The sequence below is a fragment of the Lycium barbarum genome, chromosome 6 (genome assembly GCF_019175385.1).
Source record: "Lycium barbarum isolate Lr01 chromosome 6, ASM1917538v2, whole genome shotgun sequence".
Taxonomy (NCBI): domain Eukaryota; kingdom Viridiplantae; phylum Streptophyta; class Magnoliopsida; order Solanales; family Solanaceae; genus Lycium; species Lycium barbarum.
Window position 1 is genome coordinate 102,153,781 of NC_083342.1, and position 14,848 is coordinate 102,168,628.

General features: G+C 37.5%; 1 long non-coding RNA gene across 3 annotated transcripts; it reads left to right on the top strand.

The window, feature by feature from the left end:
- The first annotated feature begins 2,599 nt into the window (after positions 1–2,599).
- LOC132645093 (uncharacterized) lies at positions 2,600–5,662 on the top strand. Of its 3 annotated transcripts, none has more exons than XR_009583999.1 (4): positions 2,600–2,939; positions 3,794–4,006; positions 4,279–4,418; positions 4,863–5,662. It is a non-coding gene; the product is annotated as an uncharacterized LOC132645093 (long non-coding RNA). The 3 variants fall into 3 exon arrangements; XR_009584000.1 differs by having other exon boundaries at positions 3,794–3,993; XR_009584001.1 differs by having other exon boundaries at positions 3,797–4,006.
- Positions 5,663–14,848: the final 9,186 nt, after the last annotated feature.

Here is a 14,848-nt window from a genome sequence, read left to right on the forward strand (position 1 = left end):
ACATCTTCAAATTGAAACTGGACCAGCTAGCCCTTTTCTATATTGAGCCGTCCAAATCCTTGTCCAAGTTTAATGTTTTCTTGAATCAACTTGAAATTGGGCCAGCCCTTTTCCTAATTCCGTTTGCAGAAAAACTAACAGTAAAATATGGAAGATCTAATGAAGACATTATTACTAATACTAGCAATATATGTCCGTGCGATGCACGGATCGAATATGTCTATTCACTTTAATTAGCCAGTTTTTAAGATTTGTATTTTGAAAATAAATTGTAAAAACATTCTAATTGTTATTATATATACAAAATGTATTTTAGGTACCATCATTTTAGTTGTAATTAAAAGTCTTTGACATGGAAAGAGTTGGACCTTTGTATCATTATTGAGGTAAAAGAAAATTAGTAAGAATATGAGGGACAATTAATTTTTTGATTCTAAATTTTTTCTTTTAAACTCTTTAATATTTTATATGTATATCGACAGGTTAATATCCATTTCAATTAAGTAATTGTTCAGATCGAAACGTAAGAATCATTTTGTTGTATATTTGGATTAAAATATTTTTATTAAATTAATTAAAAAATATATTATAATTTTTTATATTAATTGTTATAAAGAAATCAAAATTAAAAAGATATATGTTATATGATTAATCACGAAATTTTAATTCTGAAACGAAAATATAAAGTCATGCATTTTATAAATGTAAAGAACCAATAATCAGATACTGCAAAGGAGAGTAGATAAGTAAAGTATTGACGATGAAGGAAAATGGGGATAAATGTCACTCCCTCCCTTTACTTTTACTTGTCGATGTTAACATATCAAGGGAAAAAATTATGGAAAAAAAAATCTTGTTCTCATTTTACCTCTCACATTAATTATTCATTTTCAAATCATTTTCTAAGGCTATTGAGACTATAAATATGGATATTATGATAAAATATATACTTTATTTATTAATTTTTAAAGAACGTGAAAAGTCAAGTATAGTAATGTGGCCAAGTAACATGGGACAGAAGAAATATTTTATTTATTAATTCTTAAAGAACGTGAAAAGTCAGGTATAGTAATGTGGCTAAGCAATATGGAACGGAAGGAGTACTTCATTTATTAATTCTTAAATAAAGTGAAAAGTCAAAATGAACAAGTAAAAGTGCACGGAGGAAATAAATATGTGTTGGAGAATTAAAATAGAAGTGCACACATGTGTACACATGAGAAGAGAATAAATATTCAACACTATGGCATATATCCACGTGAGATTTATTACTTCTCAAAGAATGTGAAAAGTCAAACGTGAACAAATTAAAGTGCATGGAGGAAATAAATTTGTGTAGGAGAATTAAAATTGAACTGCATATGTCTATACATGAGAAGAGAATAAATATTCAGTTAGAACGCGAAAAATCAAAAGTGAACAAGTAAAAATGCACGGAGAAAATAAATATGTCGGAGAATTAAATTTAAAGTGCATACGTCTATATATGAGAAGGGAATGAATATTGAGTACTATGACACGTGTCTACATGGGATATAAAAATAGTTGAATAAAGTGTACAAATTATATAGATCGTGGTACAAGAATTTAATGCGGGTACAATTCGTGAAGCTGTTGGTAAGCTTGGGGAGCCGTGTTCGTCCCCCCAAGCCACTTATATATAATAGAAATATAATAGAAATGTAAAAAGCCAAAAGTGAATAAATAAAAGTGTATGGAGGAAATAAATTTGTGTAGGAGAATTAAAATTTAACTGCATATGTCTATACATGAGAAGAGAATAAATATTCAATTAAAACATGAAAAGTTAAAAGTGAACAAGTAAAAGTGCACGGAGAAAATAAATATGTTAAGAATGTAAGAAGCCAAAAGTGAACGAGTAATTAAAAGTGCATGGAGGAAATAAATTTCTGTAGGAGAATTAAAATTGAACTGCATATGTCTATACATGAGAAGAGAATAAATATTCAGCTAAAACATGAAAAGTTAAAAGTGAACAAGTAAAAGTGCACGGAGGAAACAAATATTTCACAGAATTAAATTTGAAGTGGATACGTCTATACATGAGAAGGGAATAAATATTAAGTATTATGACATATGTCTACGTGAGATATAAAAATAATTGGATAAAGTGTGCAAGTTATATAGCTTTTGGTACATTTTCTATAAGAATGTAAAAAGTCAAAGTGAACATGTAAAAGTGCACGGAGGAAATAAATTTGTGTAGGAGAATTAAAATTGAACTGCATATGTGTATAGATGAGAAGAAAATAAATATTAAGTTAGAATACGAAAAGTCAAAAGTGAACAAGTAAAAGTGCACGGAGAAAATAAATGTCGAAAAATTAAATTTAAAGTGCATACATCTATATATGAGAAAGAAAATAATATTAAGTACTGTGACACGTGTCTACACGGGATATAAAAATAATTAGATAAAATGTACAAATTATATAACTCATGGTACAAGAATTTAATGCGGGTACAAATTTTAAAGACCATGGGCTGCTGTGTTCGTCCCGACGGGGCTTCTATATAATAATAATAATATAATAGAATAGAAATATAAAAATGGCAGTTGGAGTGGACGAACATTGCAACAAATTATTGTACAAAAAGCATTACAAATCGTACTATGATGTTGGGCCTAATACATTGGTAAATAAACACATGTAATACATGTAATCTAGAACTACTAGAATCCCCTTTACCTTTCTCTTTCACCTTTGATTCCACCGCCTTGACCACAGAGCTTCTCTTGGATTTTGGTATTGTCCGACTTTTATTGTGCAACCACTTTGGAATTGTTAAATGTTGAGAATTGAATTTCGAAATTGATGGTTGAGTTATTAGAAAGTGGAGTTCACGTAAATGGTAGAAATTGGGTTCATGCATTTCTTCACCATTGTCACTCTCTTCACATATCCTCTGCTCCTCAGGTATTTTATCCAATTGGCAGAATTTGACTTCTTCTTTAGGTGCAATTTTTTTTTTTATTTCTGTTGTTGTCGCTCAAATTTTTTCTGGGCTACTTTTGTTCTTCATTTCTTGGTTTCTTGTGAAGTTTCTCCATTTTGAGTGAATTTTGTTTATGAATATTACGGTTTGCCCATAGTTTAGGTTGAAAGTATTGAAAAAAAATGTGTAGGATTTAACAATCTGGATGTTCTTTTTTTTAGGTACTCATGCATAGATGATGCATGTGATTTTTACTGATTTATTATCGTTTGATGATTTAATTAGCTGTGTAGGAAGATACTACTGAAGAAATAGCTTGAGATCTAGGCAGTGTACATGAAAACAACCTAGCATCTGGCACCCACTCCTTGCCAACTTTTTACATCCATGTACTATGTTAAGTTCACAACTGTTTATGGCCGCTGTTGATCCTTCTTTTATACTAATTACCTTTACTGCTACATTGATGGTCATGTTCTCTAATATTTCTTGAGTAAAAAGATTGAGATGGTTGGTTTCTATTAATGTACAAGAGATGTATCAGTATTCTTACTCTCTATCTACTAATATAATTTGGGTATAACACTAGTATCTTTACATCGTTCTTAAGAGACAAGAACTGCCTAAAGGGGGAGGACATTTTATGAAAGTTTAAATTGTTGTATGTGTTTATTGTTTACCAATGAACTAATAAGTTTAATTGAGCCACTTTTATTATATGGTTGTCATGATTTTTTACTACACATCTCAATATCATATGTAAATAGATAATCCTTATCATACGGTTGTCGTGTTTTATTGATGTTTACCTGCTTTCAACATGCATGCTGCAAAGAAGTGGCAACTAAAGAGCTAATGTGGTGTTGATAGAAAGAGAGATGAGGCCAATGTGATTCAGCAACAGGTAAATACAACATTGTTGCTGGCTTTAGAGTTGGCTGAAGTTACTGAAACACCGTTGGTGAGGGCTATGCGCCCTGCACGAACGATCCACATGGAGCCAATTGAAGCAGGAGCCGCTCACAAGATGACATGGTACGACCTGCAGGTACTTCGCCAAAGTTCTGTGAAGCTATTGTAGGTACAATAACAAATAGAAGTGAAAAAATATGAACAGTAGTAGTAGGATTAGAATGCAGGGATTTGGAAAAATCCCTATTGCTGTGAATTTAGTGATCCTTTTCTTTACTAAAGAAGATAGGATAAGTAGCTGAACATGGTTTCTATTACTGTATGGACTCTTAAATGAAGAAAGTAACCAAATGTTGTTTTTCTTATTCATCTCCCAGTCAAAGAACCAAATGTTGTTTTTCTTAACAGTTCAGGTGAATAATCAGAGATTGGAGCTTCAAGAGAATTGTCTTCACTTCGCGCTTGGGAAGAGCTGCCAACTATTTCCCTCCAGATGACATGATGATCATATCATCCTCAGAGTAGTCATCAGTGTTTATCAGACGAAAGTAAGTTCCTTTAAAGCATAAATTTATAGTAGTAATCATAAGAATTTAGCTTGATAATTTCTTCAATACATCGTGGATCATCTATGCACCATAGCTCGCACGACAACTGATATTATAAATGTTAGTATGCTGAGTCATCCATTGTACTTACATTTTTGTATTGATATGATATGACTTCAATTAAGCATGGGGCAAAGAAAATAAAATGAGTTTAATCATGTTTTGGAATATGTCAAATAGGAAGGCCCAATGACATTATTATCCCTTTTCTCTTTTATTTATTTCTTGAACTACTAAGTTGGCCCCGACCATTTGAGAAAATTGCTTTAGCTATTTGTCGAAAAGACACCAGTGAGATAATTATTCTGGTAGAAATAGAATTAAAAACCAAATTAGCCTGAGAAAACATTACCTAGATTTTAGTCGTTGAATACTTTACTTTAGTTTTGCAGGAAAAATTGTTGAGCATAAGATATGAAGGTACTCATAATTACCTCACTGGACTACAGGAGATGATGGGCTATCCTTCCGGCTCTGCAGTTTGTGCCTAACAGATTGACTTCCTTCGATTTAGTTTTGTCTCAGTCGTTTCAGTTTGTCTCAAATATTCATTTCTTCCTTGGGAAAATAACGGGAAGCTTCAAGATCAAGGGCAATCAATGCACAATCTGCAACAAACAGAACTGTTAACGCAAACCAAAACAGGACAGTTAGAGATCACAGTACTGTTGAAAATATTGATGAGATTGAAACAATAGCCCTTTCCCAATTGAAAAAGGAATTAGGTCTCGAATGGGATTGAATTGATATTCCTTGTAAATAAGAGCAACATCTTTTTGGTTGTGTTTAGCTGCAAACTCAAATGGTTCACCTGCTTTGAACATGTACCAACTGAAAGTCGCAAAACAGTTTGCTTTATTTTCCTTGCATAGTGTTGTGATGGACAAAGTCTTTGGTGGGATTGAATTGATATTTCTTGCAAATAAGAGCAATGATGTCTTGTGCAACATCCTTTTGGTTGTGTCTAGCTGCAAAATCAAATGGTTCACCAACTGAAAGTCGCAAAACGGGTTGCTTTATTTTCCTTGCACAGTGCTGTGATGGACAAAGTCTTTGCACTAGCCATGCCAATGGGTTAGAATGTACCTATGATGTTCTTGAAGATGCTAAACGGTTCCTATAATTTGTTGGTATTATATCTTATAAATTATAATGGCTGACTACAATAATTGGCAGATACAATGTTCTTGATCATCAACAAAAAAAAAAAAAAAAAACAAAAAAAAAGGCCGACACAATGTTCTACATTGTATGGAAAACTATCTTACTACACAAGATGTACAAATTAAATAAACTCTATTAGTTATCATTATGTATTTTCGTATCCGTACGGAGCAGCACTACTGATGTTGCCACCTAAATATTTGAAAAAACTGAAGGCTTAACAACTTAAAGTTGTCAGGCCCGTGCTCAGCACGGGCATTGCCTTTCTAGTAACTATGTATAAGAGTGGGTTTATCACTCGGAGTCATCAGGCCTATGAGAGCATAGTTGACTTTTAAGAGCATCACTTTTTCTTTCTACTTTGTTCTAATCTCTTCAAGATTTTTTTTCCCATTATTTTCTTCAATAAATAATGTGTTAATAAACTTTTTAAATTTTTTAAGTCTATTAGTAAATACACAAATAAATTACATATTGAAAGTGTAGTAAATTATAATTGATAGTTGGTATGTTTTATTAAGTAAATTCCGTACATTTCTTATTAATAAGTTTCGAAATATATATGTTTCAAAAATGTTTATCCTCTATTTTAATCAAATGCGATATTAAAGATATTAAAAAAAAAATAATATTAACCTCTTCATTAAGTTTCATAAACATAAATATATAAAAGTTTCTTTTTTATAATAATTTACATTTTAATAATTATATTTTAATATACTTAATTACATATATGTCTTACATGGGGTGCATGCGTAGAATTTTCATAGTATAGGAGGTATACGTACTGAATCATAGTAAGTTCATAAAATAATAAAGTTAAGCTCAGAGAAAATTAACAGAAGAAATTAAAAGAAGGAGGAGGATTTAGATTGAACACAAAAAAACACTAAGTGTGTGCACATATTTCATTAAAAAGGATTAAGATAGAGTTGGTCTGTACTTTTATTAAAAAAATTCTATTGCATCCGGAGAGGTGGGAATAAGAAAAAGAAATCATGTTACTAATGGATTCGAACCCTTCACTCCAATCGTTAAGGCAGGGAGCTCGCCAAAACTAGCGCTCAACCCATTCATTTGTACCGAAAAATAAAGGGCTATAACAAATGCTATTTAAATTGATTGAATTGTAATTGTGTTTATATAATAATACGTTCACAATTTTATTACTAAACTCATTTTTCGTGTTGGGCCCGTACTTGCACGGGCTTAGAATTATCTAGTTCATAACTAAGACAAACACATTCTTAACCAAGACAAACGAGAGATTTGATATTCAAAATGCTGCCACACTACAGGAAAGTATAGAAACGGCAACAACTCTTTTGGGAACAAAAATAATATAATTGGCAAAATTCAATATTTGGTAACAACTTAGTTTTATTGTTGACATATATGATGAATCTTTTAATAATGAACTTTGTATACGGTAAAAACCGGATGCGAGGCAAACCGGTGGAGCGAGGGGACCGACTGATCTGCCTTCTTCGTCATTGGAACGACCAAGCCCGGTGACCCGAGCATTCGTGGCCGTTGGTCCGTATAGCCGTTGGTCCGTACGGCTGTTGGTACGTATAGCGGTTGGTCCGTACGGCTGTTGGTCCGAGTAGCTGTTGGTCCGTGTGGCCGTTACACGCGAGCCACGTGCCAGTAGCGTCCTGTCATGGTCAACTACCCACCATGCGTGTGTCAGACGACGCCGTCAGTCTAATCCCACCAAATCCGTGCAGAGCTGTCCTTATTATTATTATTATTATTATTATTATTATTTTATTAATTCATATTGGATGAAACTCATGGAAGTCACACTATAAATAGGGCATATCCCCCTCCTTTGTAAGGGTTGGCTTCTTCATTTTCCAAGAACACTTGTAATAGAAAAATATATATGCAATCTCTCTCTCAATATCTGATCCGGCCAAGGCCGTTTGTTTCCATTTACGTTGTGTTTCATCCATTAAGTATTCAACATGGCTTCTAAACGTTCATGTCCGTAGCAAATTAAGCAAATCACCGTTACTAGCCGTTTTATTACCAAATACTCACACGCTTATTTTCCGCTATCAAATATACATCAAGATCCAATCACATATCCTATACCCGCGTACAAATTCAATTGGTTTCCCAATTTCAGGGTAAACAGTTTGGCGCCCACCGTGGGGCTAGGATAATAGTGGTCTTTGATCTTGATCTCTATCTTACCCATCAAAATCAGAAACATCTACTGTCCGTCTCTGAAAAAACGGACCAAATGGCTAAAAATGGGCAATCTGGTCACGTCAACAATGACGAGATCGTGGCCGAAAATGAAGGCAGCGGGCCACGAGGATCGCCAAGCCCCACTAACCCTTTAAATACTAACAATTCAATTACTTTGTCCGGGAAACAAGTCCGGAAAGAACCGGATACCCCGAATGATAATATTGACTTGCGTTTAATTTTTGAAATGTTGCAGGAACAGAGAGCGGCGATTGCCGAACAGGGAATTGCAATAGCCCAGCTGCAAAACGGAAGAGGTAAAACGACCCCGGAAAAGGCGAAGAGTGTTGCTGAACCCAGAAGAGATGAGGCACGGATGGTTGAAAGCAATGGCTCCGGAGCTGGTCCATCCACCGAGGTTCTGAGAATGCTCGAAACGTTGGCGAAGCGGGTGGACTCGACCGAAAAAAGGGTGGAGACATACAACTCTCGGGTGGATCAAATCCCGGGGGCTCCGCCTATTTTGAAAGGGCCGGATTCAAAGAGGTACATCCAAAGGCCTTTTCCTCCGAGTGCAGCTCCGAAATTGATCCCGAAGAGGTTCAAAATGCCGGATATCCAAAAATATGACGGCACAACGGACCCTCACGAACACGTGACCTCATACGCCTGTGCTATAAAAGGCAATGATATGGAAGATGATGAAATCGAATCCGTGTTGCTGAAAAAGTTCGGGGAAACTCTATCAAAAGGAGCATTGACTTGGTACGATCATCTGCCCGAGCATTCAATCACTTCTTTCGAAATGCTCGCCGATGCCTTCATAAAAGCACACGCCGAGCCAAAAAGGTGCAGCCTCGAAAGGCGGATATTTTCCGTATAGCCCAAAGAGATAAGGAGCTATTGCGTGAATTTGTCAACCGGTTCCAAAGGGAACGAATGGAGCTCCCCCCGGTTCCGGAGGAATGGGCCGCACAAGCTTTCACAAAGGGGCTCAATGTTCATAGCTCGACGGCTTCGTTCAAATTAAAGGAAAGCTTGCTGGAATACGAGGCTGTGACCTGGGCGGATGTCCATAACCAATATGAGTCAAAAATTCGGATAGAGGATGACCAAATCGAGCTTCCCCCGGGGCTCGTAAAAATGAACAAAAGCTCGGAGAGATCACGAAAGAATTACGAACCGGAGGCCGGACCATCGAGGGAAAGGTATCGGCCATACTCTCGAAAACCAAGCTTCAGGTCGGAAAAATCAAAGGATGGCCCGAGTCATTTCTCCGGGCGGGGGTGATAAACGGGCCGAGTCCCCGGTTCAGGTATACCACCGATGAGTCAAACGAGGAGGCCACGGCTGTGAAACTCGATCTCACGGATGAACTTCGCGAAAACGCGTTGGTCCGTATTGCAACCCAGAAGCAGAGAATGGAAAGGTACTACAATCGGAGAGCCAATTTTTGACATTTCTAAGTTGGGGACTTGGTGCTTCGGAAAGATACCTTGAGCACCAAGAATCCCAACGGAGGAAAACTGGGCCCGAACTGGGAAAGACCGTACAAGATAACCGAGGTAACGGGCAAAGGATCGTGTCAGCTGGTATCCATGGACGGGCAGCGATTGTGCAACAACCGGAACGTGGCTCATTTGAAGGGATATTACTGCTAAGGTATGGACACCTCATGTTTAACCTTTTTCTTTTTGCAGGAAGTCAAGTACCGGATAAAGTTAGGATCTAGGTCTGAAAACGCGTGTTGCACTCTTTTCCTTAGTATGGTTTTGTCCCAAAATGGGTTTTTCGACAAGGTTTTTAATGAGGCAACAAGTACAACGTGTTACTTAACAAAAATAAGGACAAACGACCGGGAACTCGGGGTCACGGCCTACGAGTGGGGGCTTGATAGCGCTCGCCTGATCTTGCAGCTCGGATAAGCACTAGGGGACTTATACCCACATCGAGGTTTACCCCGGTTAATGGAAAACGGAGGAGCTCAACAAACCAAAACCGGACCTTTTGCATTCAGTGTCGATGAAAGGACCAAACGATCATAATGAATCGTGTCCCCCCAATATTTGCTACGGCAAAACCAAAACCGGACCTTCTGCATTCGGTGTCGATGAAAGGACCAAACGATCATAATGAATCGTGTCCCATTTAGCATTTGCTACGGCAAAACTAAGGCCCGGTAACCGGCCATAGCCTTCGATGTAAGGACCAAACGATCATAATGAATCGTGTCCCATTTAGCATTTGCTACGGCAAAACTAAGGCCCGGTCACCGGCCATAGCCTTCGATGTAAGGACCAAACGATCGTAACGAATCGTGTCCCGTTGTATATTTGCTACAATAAAGGCAGAAGGAATTAAAATTCTCATATGTACAAACATTTTGCAAACGCAAAGTTATCAAAAGCTGGTATAACAAAATCTTGGGTGTCTTTCTGTTAAAAGGACTTCGCCCCGATGGTAACCGCCGTATTCCGGCACTGCCCCACTCACATACTCTATATCGAGGATTGTGCCCGAAATTCGATAAAGGCGACAAGGTCACAATGACCCAAGCCAAAGCTCGGCAAATTCCCCCAAAACGGGGACTGCTACATCAAAAACTTTGCCAAGGTTGAAAAAATACCGACCCTAAAGAAAATGCCTATCGTAATTCGGAGACATCTGAACTTATGAAGCATCGGATAAGTCCCATGGGCACGGTGAATTAACGACTATGAGTCGACCTGTCCTAAAATGGACCAACGATCATGACAAAAATAATGGCAAACATTCAAAACGAAGAAATAAGAAGGTAACGACGAGCTGACAGGGCCACCGGTTTCAGAAGTTATCCACTCCCCGTTACTCCGATAGATCGGAGATCCGGGAAGTGTGGGGCTATCTGTATGTCACGATCCAGCCCCGTGGGCCGCGACTGGTGCCCTACTTGGGCACCCAAACAGACATACAACTAAATCATCATTTTTAAACAGAGTTGAGAACGAATATTATCAAACGCATTCAAGTATATAGCAAAAGCCGACAAGGCTATATTTCAATATTTAGATAATTTCCAGAAAAATTTCGGCAGAGTTTCCTTTGTTTTACAGACTATCCAAATTAACCCTGCGCACAGATAATACCAACAATGACCACCCAGGGCCAACAAAGCAACATTTAAACATATGCGGACCGGCCGCCGCGGCAAATGGGATCGCCCAAACACAACATATGCACGCATCCGTACAGAAAGACCCCAACCCACAAACATGTCTACAGACCTCTAAACAGACCGATGGAATCATATAACGGGACAGGGCCCCGCCGTACCCATGAACGAGAATATATATATACAGTAGTGACAGACTGTACCAAAAGATGGGCTCTGAATAAAAGAGCGCTCCAAATGGCAGAAAAGATAGCCTAGACGGACGGATCAGCAAACCTGTCGTCGGTACCTGCGCGGCATGAAAACGCAGCCCCCGAAGAAAGGGGGTCAGTACGAAATATGTACTGAATATGTAAAGCCTGAATTACAGAAACAAAATCATAACTGGTACAGAACGTACAGAAAAAGTGAGTAGAAAATCCAAAGTATCAAATACATATCTTCAAAACATGCGGAGTGTGTATAGAAACATATGTCATATCAAATCCGGCCCCTGCCAAGGGACTCGGCAAACAGAACGTGGCCACCCTCCTGACGCTGGTGCCACAACACAGAAGAATCAGAATAGGGGCATAACCCCGTAACATAGTACATCATATCAGATGGCCATGGCAAATCATATCAGAACATGTGTACATGGCACAACATACTCCACAAACCCATGTACACGTATACCTGCCCCCTCACATCGAGGCACGACGAACAATGCAGAGGATTACGCTTGACAACATATCCTGGCCCGGGCTCAGTGTGGGAAACATTGGGGCATCCACGAATAGAGTAGTGAGAAACTAAATGCAGTTAAAATATCATAAATATTTTCAGAGACTCGATGAGGCATATCAATGACAAACCAATTCAATGAAGTCAGACGGGATCATAATAAGTGAGTTTCGGATGTCATAATGAATTACAGAAGCATACCTTTCTGAAGTCGTTCCGAGTGCCAAAACAATTTATAAGACTTAATGAATTATTTTAAAAAAAATTGTTTAGTAGTTAAAAGAGTAGTCATATGCATAAAAGCATTATCATAAATTCAAACATAAGTAAAATGATCATATTTGAAATTCGAAATGATAATCATACCAAATTCTTTCAAAAGTCGTCCGAATTACATAAAGGAAAGTCGCGGGACCCACGAACGGGTATCGACCCGAATCGGGCCCGCTCATGGAAAACATACTCATTATACATCATGCAAACTCTTATGAAAATATTGGAGCAATCCGAGCCTTTATGCAAAAGATATGGCATTTCGTAGTTACGGAATTCTTTAAAACAACTTTTTGTACAAAGTTTGGAAATCAATGCTTTCGAAGGCATAATTGTTCATACTTCATCACAACATACATAAGAATGCCAAGAAATATATATAAGGATCATAACGTGCTCGGATTTCGAATTTGGAATTTCCTCGAGGCTCGTGATATAGCCTATTGAAAACTAAGGCATGCCAAAAGAAAGAAGGGTTGCGCTTTACATACCTCGTACGCACTCCAAGATAGCCAATCTAAAGTAAATTCCAATCTACGCCTCGGGCTCCCCAAGGTCTACAAATATGCCAACGAATATCCAATATTAAACATAGGCACTTAAGCCATTCATTCCAAACTAACATTAAATTCTACAGAAAATTCGGCAGCACATCCCCTGTAAATAGGCCATCCCGAGAATTTAATTCGCTCAAAATCAACAGCAACAACCACAATAACCAACCTAGCAACTCCAATAACCAATCCGAAAGACAATATTACATTAATACTCTCTTTTTCATCATTCGACAACTTTCCAAATATTCAATTCAACGGCTTACCTTCAAGCCAACATCAACGCCTATACATTCAAATACTAACCCAAACCCATACTAACAACATTCAAGAACATTCTAAACAATTCACATAATATTTCCAACGATCCAACAATTTCTCCAAATTGGGCCGAAAACAGCCCCTAAACTATAACATAACGATGCCCGAAATTCTAACGAACACTTACAACACACCAAGCAGCCCATATACACTTCTTACGACTTATTTCATGCCATCTTTTCAGCAAATTTCAGGGAAATACAACAGCAGCCACACGACACCACATCATCTATCCATATGCAAGTAAATCACATTATTATCTCTATAATCCTTACAACAACCCACAACAATTTTAACTCCAACTCTAACCATTAAATTCCTTCATTCTCATCACATAATCTATGATTACAACAACCAAAATATTAATTCAAATCAGTCCATCAAATTTCAATTAAAAACAGCCCCTACGGCATTCAACAACATTTCAACAACATTCCAACATTCGTGCAATTCATGTTACCAAGTTACAACTATGCTTCAACATCAAGATACATAATTTCACACATACAATTTACATTTGCATATTCCCCACACGTCCAACTTCATCATCAAACACATAGAAAAATGATCAACTCTTACCTTAACAAGTTGGCTTTTTCCACTTAGCTAGAATTTGTGAAATGAACTAATACTTGTTCTTGTTGCTCCAAATGAATTCTCCACGTTATTATCACCTTCCTAAGGGCTGAAATACCTAGAAAATTTGATTTTTGGATCAACAAATTTGAGCTCCAATTTTGCTAGCCATGGCCGAATGCCATGGCTTATGCTCTCTCTCTCTCTCTAGCTTGTATATCAACGTTTCCTTCACGTATACACCATATTAAACCTTTAATCCAAATTGATAACATGAGTGGGAGGTTGAAATTACCTTTAGCAATCAGAATCTTCAAGAATCTTGTTCCTCTTTCCAGCTGCTTGCTTAACAACTCAAAAAAAAAACTTAAGCTACAACTTCTCTTTAACTAATATCATGTCAAGGGTCTAGGATTTAGCTTATATGATGGCTCAATTAGAAAGGGGGTTTGGGAGAGAAAATAAGGGTTTTGGATCTGTTTTAGGTCGTGTGAAATGATATAGGGCAAAGTTGTGACTTATCTATTGAGTTTAATGGGCCTCATGGGCCGAAATGTGAGTGTTTGGGTCGGGTCCAAACTTGCTGCCCTGCCAGCCCAACTTGCATCGTCCATATCTCCTTATCCCGATATCATTTTGACGAGCGGTTTGTTGCATTACAAACTAGACTCGATGAACTTTATTTTAGGCTTTTGAAACACCTTAAAACACCTCATATTCAAGGAGATATGCCTCCTACAATATAGACTAAAATCGGGTCCGAAATTTTACTGAAGTTGTTCCGATTCATTTCGTTTAACTTCTAATCCTCTTCCAACCTTATGTAACCTCTTATGCATACATATACACACTTATATACATCAATAAAAATCCATATACACATCTCGAAGGGTCCAGAGACTCACAATAACCTTAAACATAACTAGAGAACTCACAAAGCTTTGACGAAACTCCAATCGCAAAAGTATATTCATATCTTTTGTCCACCCTCTATATCATTACTAATAATCTCAAATACTTTAAAAGGTCACTCACATTACTTCATATACATACTCATAGCGCGATTCCACACTCTTTAGGTAACCGTGTCGCCTTGGGATACTTAAGGAAACCATGTATATATAACGATATTCTTACTAACTCGATTAACTTTCCTTGAACTTTCTTAACTCATTCTTTCTTGTTTTAATACAAGTAGCACAGATTATTATGGAGTGTAACACTGTATACGGTAAAAACCGGATGTGAGGCAAACCGGTGGAGCGAGGGGACCGACTGATCTGCCTTCTTCGTCATTGGAACGACCAAGCCCGGTGACCCGAGCATTCGTGGCCGTTGGTCCGTACGGCTGTTGGTACGTATAGCGGTTGGTCCGTACGGCTGTGGGTCCGAGTAGCCGTTGGTCCGTG